Source organism: Bidens hawaiensis, unplaced genomic scaffold, assembly GCF_021521415.1.
Source record: "Bidens hawaiensis isolate Kalapana, Puna unplaced genomic scaffold, B.hawaiensis_p1.1 tig00036771_1, whole genome shotgun sequence".
NCBI lineage: Eukaryota > Viridiplantae > Streptophyta > Magnoliopsida > Asterales > Asteraceae > Bidens > Bidens hawaiensis.
Window position 1 is genome coordinate 104,378 of NW_027505435.1, and position 7,064 is coordinate 111,441.

The following is a 7,064-nucleotide window of genomic DNA, read 5'->3' on the forward strand; positions in this document are numbered from 1 at the left end:
AAGCTCGGTATTTTGAGACGAAATTATATGCTTTATTTATAGGGTATTTATTTTTAGGCTTGTATTATATTTAATTTAATAATTCGATTTAATATATTTATTATTTAATTAAAAGGGAAGTTCCTAAATTTACGATGTTTAAGTTCCTAAAATTACGATGTTTTACAAAATTAAACATCTTCATATTATACTATATAACATCCAATGGTATATGCATTTTACATCCACATTCATAACAATCTTCTACACTTGAAGCTTTTACCAAGTAAGTTTTCAGTTGTTATTTATATAATTTTGTATTTAAACATATTATTTTACTAAAGTCTTCTATCATTTGATTCAAAACATATTATAATTGAGATTCAAAACATTACCATGTTGAATGAAATTGATATTCTCAAAACATCCCCGTCCACAGTTAAGGTTAGAGTTTTGAGAGTATGGATCGTCAGTGATAACAAAAATGCCAATGAGGACTTTTTGATGGAAATGGTCCTCATAGATCAATCTATAAGTTCTTAATGATTATATATTTTCCTTTCTCTTTAAAAATTACTAATCTTTTCATGAATTATTTACACATGCTTCTGTTTTGTTATATTATTATTTTATGACAGGAGAATAGAATGCAAGCTACGGTTTCAAACCCGACATTTTTCGTTTCAAAAGATTTTTGAACGAAAACTCTACTCTAACAATTGTGAATCCTTGCGTGGGTTTGAATGGTTCCAACTATAGAGTAATTGATTGTCCAAACAAGTTGGTTTTGGGACCAAACGCCCATGTCAATCCATGTGAAGACTTTGATGGTCGTATGTTTGGTTTCAAAATAACTTCTTTTCAAGCAATAATTAACAAAGAGATTCCTTTGAAGTCCACTATAGGTATACACACCATTTTATATTTAAATAATATTTTATTTATATTTTTGTTAGATTTTTTTATTAATTATGCAAGTTTGTATCTCAACTAATAATTTCATTTGATTTTGGTAGATGTCATTGGTCATGTGGTTCACATCTTCAAAAGCAACGGTTCAAACTTTAAAGACAAAAACAAACGTACCATGGAGATCTCCGATTTAAGGTAATACTATTGATAACGTCTTTATTTAACATATCTTTAAACACTGTAGTTTAACTTTCGATGGATGTATTAAATTTTTAAAAACTAAAATTCCAAAAAAGGGCTGGAGTGTTGATTTAATTGCTTATTTAATTGCTGATTTTATTTTTGCTGATTTGAGTAAAATGAACTTTAATCAAATAGGTATTGTATATAACCCAACTTACAAGCGTATGTTTTAAGATAAAGAACTCAAATTAGCCTTTCCACATGTAAAAATTGATATGTAAACATGTAGAATGATAGTGTAAAATATCTTAAATTTTTTTGCTTGCCCACAATTAGAGGTTACCTACTTTTTATTATTATTATTATTTTTGGTTTAATTATAAGTGTGCCCCAAAGATAATGTTGTATAATACAAATAGCCTAGCCTTTAGTCTTTCCTCATGTAGGTTAAGTCCCCGATTAATATATTATTATCATACAATACAAATGCTTCATTTTTCCTAATTACAATAAACACTAATCAACTTATAATTTCTCATTTATGATAAGCACATCCGTTTTAAAAGAAAATCTAAATCTTTTTTATATTATATAGAATATTTTGTTTTATGAAGATAATTATAAATACATGTTTGTAATGTGTTGGCAATTGCTGCATGTTCAGTTTAAAATTTTAGAAAATCCAACTGTTTTAAACTTTATTGAATTTAAGGTAAAAAAGTGTAAAGATTGAACTTAAGTGTTCAATATCCAAACTATGGAACTTCAAGGACCAATGATCTCATATTTGATTCTTAAACACATCATATATCTATTTCTAGGGCTAGATTTAAATAAGAAGTATTATGTTTGTAAGAAGTCTAAGAAGTAAGAAGTAATCCTTGCCTTCCAATTTCTTTTTCAAAATTTATAGATTAAAGGGTATATTTGTCTATAACAGTAAATATAGATATAGAAAAAAAAACCATCATCTTCAAACTCACACCGGTCTCTCTCTCTCTCTCTCCAAAAGTTCCATTTTCCAAATGCAAACATCACACCTCATAATCACCATCACGGTCTCTGTTTTCCGGCGTCAACCACCACCACTGCCATCACAAGTCACCGACCACCGCTGCAACCTTTGTTTTTCCGATGTCTGCTGAACTAGAGCTCACCCTAGCGAATGACTTTCTCCGGCGAGATGAGCTGCTTCCGCCGCCCCTGGCTTCAAAACGTGAACAATTTGTTTTTTAAATTGAACGACGACGGTCTCTTGCACAGAAGCTACATCCTGTTCGCTGGCATATCCATCGAGACGTCATCGCCAGATCCATGAAGAGCCTCGTCCTGCAACTCACCACCGTCCTGCAACTCACCTCAAAATGCTAGAACGACGTTGCTGTCTCTCGCCGCTGACCGCCGCATAGGCACACGACCACTGCCGAATTGTGTTTTTCTTTGTTAAACTGCCAGATTGTGTTTTTTTTCACAATTGTGTTTTTCACCATTGGGTTTTTCGTCTCAATGTTTTATGTTTCATTCATTGTGTTTTTCCAGTTGAGTTCAGTGTGTTTTTCAAATTGTGTATCATAATGCACTGCTTTCATTGTGTTTTGTTGATTGTGTTTTATAACAAAAATGATTGTGTTATTTGTTAAGAAGTTCATTCTGTTTTAGAAAACACAAAGTTCTTATCATTGTGTTTTTCGTTTTATATATAAATGCATATATTTATATATTGATATTATACTTGTTTTACAGATAAAAAAACGCCTGTTTTTATCATGTAGTTTTTATTAAAAAGTAACATCGTATAAAAGAGTTATTGACGTTTAAGAAAAATGGAGGTAATGAAAGAGAGAGAAAATATTCCTTTTCATGGACCATAATACCTTTAATTTGAAATCCAATGCCTGATTCTCAACCTTTTAATCTTAACCATCTATTATATTGTTTAATGGCTATGATTACTACTTAGACTTTTTAGGAAAAACCATTTTCCTATTTTAACTTAACCCTGTATTTCTATATGATGTATAAAACTTAATGTTAAACTTCAATTTTACTTATAAAACTAATCAACTATGGAAGCTACTCGTGGCCTTCCTGTCACAAATGTGTCGATGGATCTGATTGAACTGAACAACAGGACAAGCCCATGAATAAGGGCATTGTCCGAACCACAAAGCGTATAGTTTTTGAAAAACTATTTAACTTCATCATTCATGGTTTTCACAAGGGTGTTTATATTCATGTTTATTCAAACATAAATTTTGTTCATGTATTTATTTTAGTAATACTTGCAATCTCTTTAATTTAATGTTTATAATTTATAATATGTTATTTGACATCTACGTTTTTTTAGTGGAAATTGTATTTATCTTACACTCTGGGATGATTATGCCTCACAATTGTCTAAATACGTCATTGATCATTTTGAGGAAGCCCAAGCAATTAGTCTACTTCAATTTGGTAAAGTACTATATCGGTGCTAATAATAAAGGTAATTATACATTAATTCCATTTATCTTCCAAAATTATCATCTTCAATATATTAAGTCATTCTATAATCTTTAATTTTTGTAGAGAAAGTTTACGTCTCCAATTCCTTTGGATCGGATGTGAGCTGTGTGTTTATAAATGACTAATTATTTGAAATTGAGGAATACAAAAACACGTATATAACAATTAGTGTCTATTTTTTATCTTAAATATTTTGATTAATATTTTTGAATACGTAAATCTTATGTAATAACATAATTTATCATCTGCAGATTGTTTGGATTGCTAAATGGAAATGATGTCAACATTCGCAGACCAATTCCAGTGAAGTTATTGTCATCTCTTGATGACGAGTTTTTGAAAACAACATCTTTCTATAATATTTGCGAGATTTGCACAATACTCGTGGTAAGTTAGTGGTTAAAATTTTTAAAGTCTCATATTTATCTCTTATACCCTATTGTATAACGATTAATTATATTTTTACTTTTTTATAGCCAAAAAGTATCATTTTGCTCGGAACAATAAAAGCTATATATCCGGATACTGATTGGTATTACATTGGGTGTAGCACCTGTAGTCGTAAACTAATTGTTAATGTTGTTGAAGGTGTCAACGCTTATGAATGTAAAAATACAAGATGCAACACAGTAGGTGTTGTCCCTACACCTAGCTAGGTATTATAGTTTGATATTAAATTTATGTGATGAATATCATTTGTTTATATTGTTAAGATCTTTTTAACTTTTAATTAATGAATATGTCAAACCTATTGTAGGTATAAGATAAAAATAAGGGTACAAGATTCCACCGAAGTTGTTTCTTTGACCCTCTTTGATAGAGATGCTAAGTTGCTGATTAACAAACCAGCCAGTGATTTGATTGTTTCTGAAGATGAGGTTTGCGTTAATTTACTTGTGGAAATTATTTAATTAACATATATAATTTTCTTTTGTGTATTGTATCTTCACTTTTCTTCCGACTTGTCTTTTAACTTTTTTGGTTAAATTTACCACAGAATGGGATTGTAAGGGGTGGATTTCCCCTTGAGTTGAATAGTTTATTAGAAAAGAAATTTGCTTTCAAGGTTGACATTGCCGACTTCAACTTCAGAAACAATGTGGAAGACTATGGGATTTCCAAGCTTACTGTTGATCACGGAATTATTTCTCAAATTGAGAAAAGGGTTTTTGTTCCTCCGGTAATTATCTTAAATAATTAGAACATAATTATTTTGTATTATTTGTTTGTTATACTTCAAATTAAAAATTTTTACCTTACCATTTCAAACTTCAGCCATCTGATTCCGATTCGGTTATTTTGGGAGCATATGTTTCAGAACTCCAATCAAGCGGTTCTCTTTCAATTAAGGTACATATAATATCTATGTATATTCTTCTTAAAAAGATATATAATAAAAAGTTGTCTAAAGTGTTTATCCTTTGTTATCTAATTTTAATAACAGCTTTCTGATATTGGTGAAAATCAAACTCCAGGTTCTAATGTCGATGCTCATGATGAAACAAACAATAACAAGGGATCTATTACCTCTTCTGATGATAGACTCAAGAGGAAACTTGTGGACGTTTTTGAAGTTGACGATGAAGCTAGGATGTCGACAACTAAGGTTAAGGCAGTGAGTGTTGAAGACAAGCCCACTATCAGTGATGCAATTCTTAACGAGGGTCTGACACTTTTAACTCCGAAACTGGAGAAGGTTTCAAAGTGAAAGCTTAAGATTTAGTAATAAATACAATGAATTGATTTCATTGTAATCTTTCAAGATTTGGAGACTTTTTGGTTTTCTTTGTTTCATTTGGTTTATCAGACTGATTATCTATGTTTCTTGGATTGTTGGAATATTTAATCCATGGTTGGATGTTTGCTTTTATTTAAGTTTCAAATAAAAATTATGATTGGGTTTTTGGCTTCATATATTGGATTTTTGGATTGGATTTTTGTTATTAATTGCTTCTCATTTCGTTTACAAAAAAAATATCAAAATCAGTTTTAAGCACTAAAGTCAAACACTGATGCACATGTATTTTTAGTATTTATTTATCTCTTTTCATTTTATCAAATTAATCTTATATAAATCTTAATTTTTACCCGGTATGCTTTTAACATTTGGAAATATAAAAAAGTTTTTTAAACATACCCATTTTGGTAATTAATTTTCAAATAACCTATTTTAGAAAATAGTTTTTTCCCTTAACCCCATTTTAGTAATAACTCATTTTTAATCGAAATATCTTTATTTTAGATTTTCAATATGTGGTAATAATTATGCAATATTTGGAGTTAATGTGTTTATTATGAATTAAACTTAATTGTAGAAGTTAATTTCTTAACCGAAAATACATACCATTTGGAGTTAAAGCTATGTAATTGCTTATGGAAATCTCAAGCAACCTGCCTTAATATTTGGAGTTATTGTTAGATTTACAACATGTGTTAACCGAAATTAAAGATATTTGGAGTTAATGTTAACCGAAATGTAGTATGATTTTGCAATAATTATGCAATATTAGCCTTAATATTTGGAGTTACTGTTACATTTACAATATATATGAAATATATGAATTATTTAAAATTTGAAATTTGAAAATATTAATTAAGTCAAACGTTTATTTATAGTATACCATATTTACATATTTTATAAATTGGATTTTTTTGGATGTTTCTGTTTATATATTCTCTGTCTCTAAATGCGGCTTTGTATTTCACAAGCTCAAAATCGTGTAGAGTTGGTAATAACTCATTTTAATATAATTGAATATTTGTTTTATAACATAATATTTATTACACACATTTAATTTCTAAAATTTTGGTATTTTTTAAATTGGTAATCTCTTGGGTTTTAATAAAATTGATTGTTTGTGTACTTTGATTGTTTGTGCACTATATTAATGGACAAGAAAACACGTATTGATTTTCATAAAAAAAATTCTAGATGTAAATTTATAAAGAGGTGTAAATGTATATCCTATTTATGTAAGATATTGCTTGTGTCAATTATAATCTTTATTAATTTCAGATACTAATAATATTATTAATTAAGGATTAAATTATGAAATAAATTTGGTAACTAGTGTACCAATTATAATCTTTGACTTTAACAAATCTTCTTTTTATATTGTCACCATAATTATAGCCTTTTTTTTGCTCATTTATATTAATTAAGATCTTCAATGTTTAGTACATGATTTAAGACTACAATCATATATTTTTGTGTCTTCCACTACAAACTGGCATTACATCTTACCCAAAATTTTAATATAAAGGCTTTATGATATACTTTTTTATGTATTTTTTTATTATTTTTGTTCGTATTTGCAGAGAAAATGTGTACAGCATATGTAAACTCTCCTGCTACCAAACGAAAAGAAAGACGATTAATTTTAGATGGCAAACGATCTGGTTCAAAGGATTTAACCAAAAATGCATCACAAAATTCATCTTCAAGTATTTGACTTTTCCTTATAAGTAATATTTATCTTTGATTT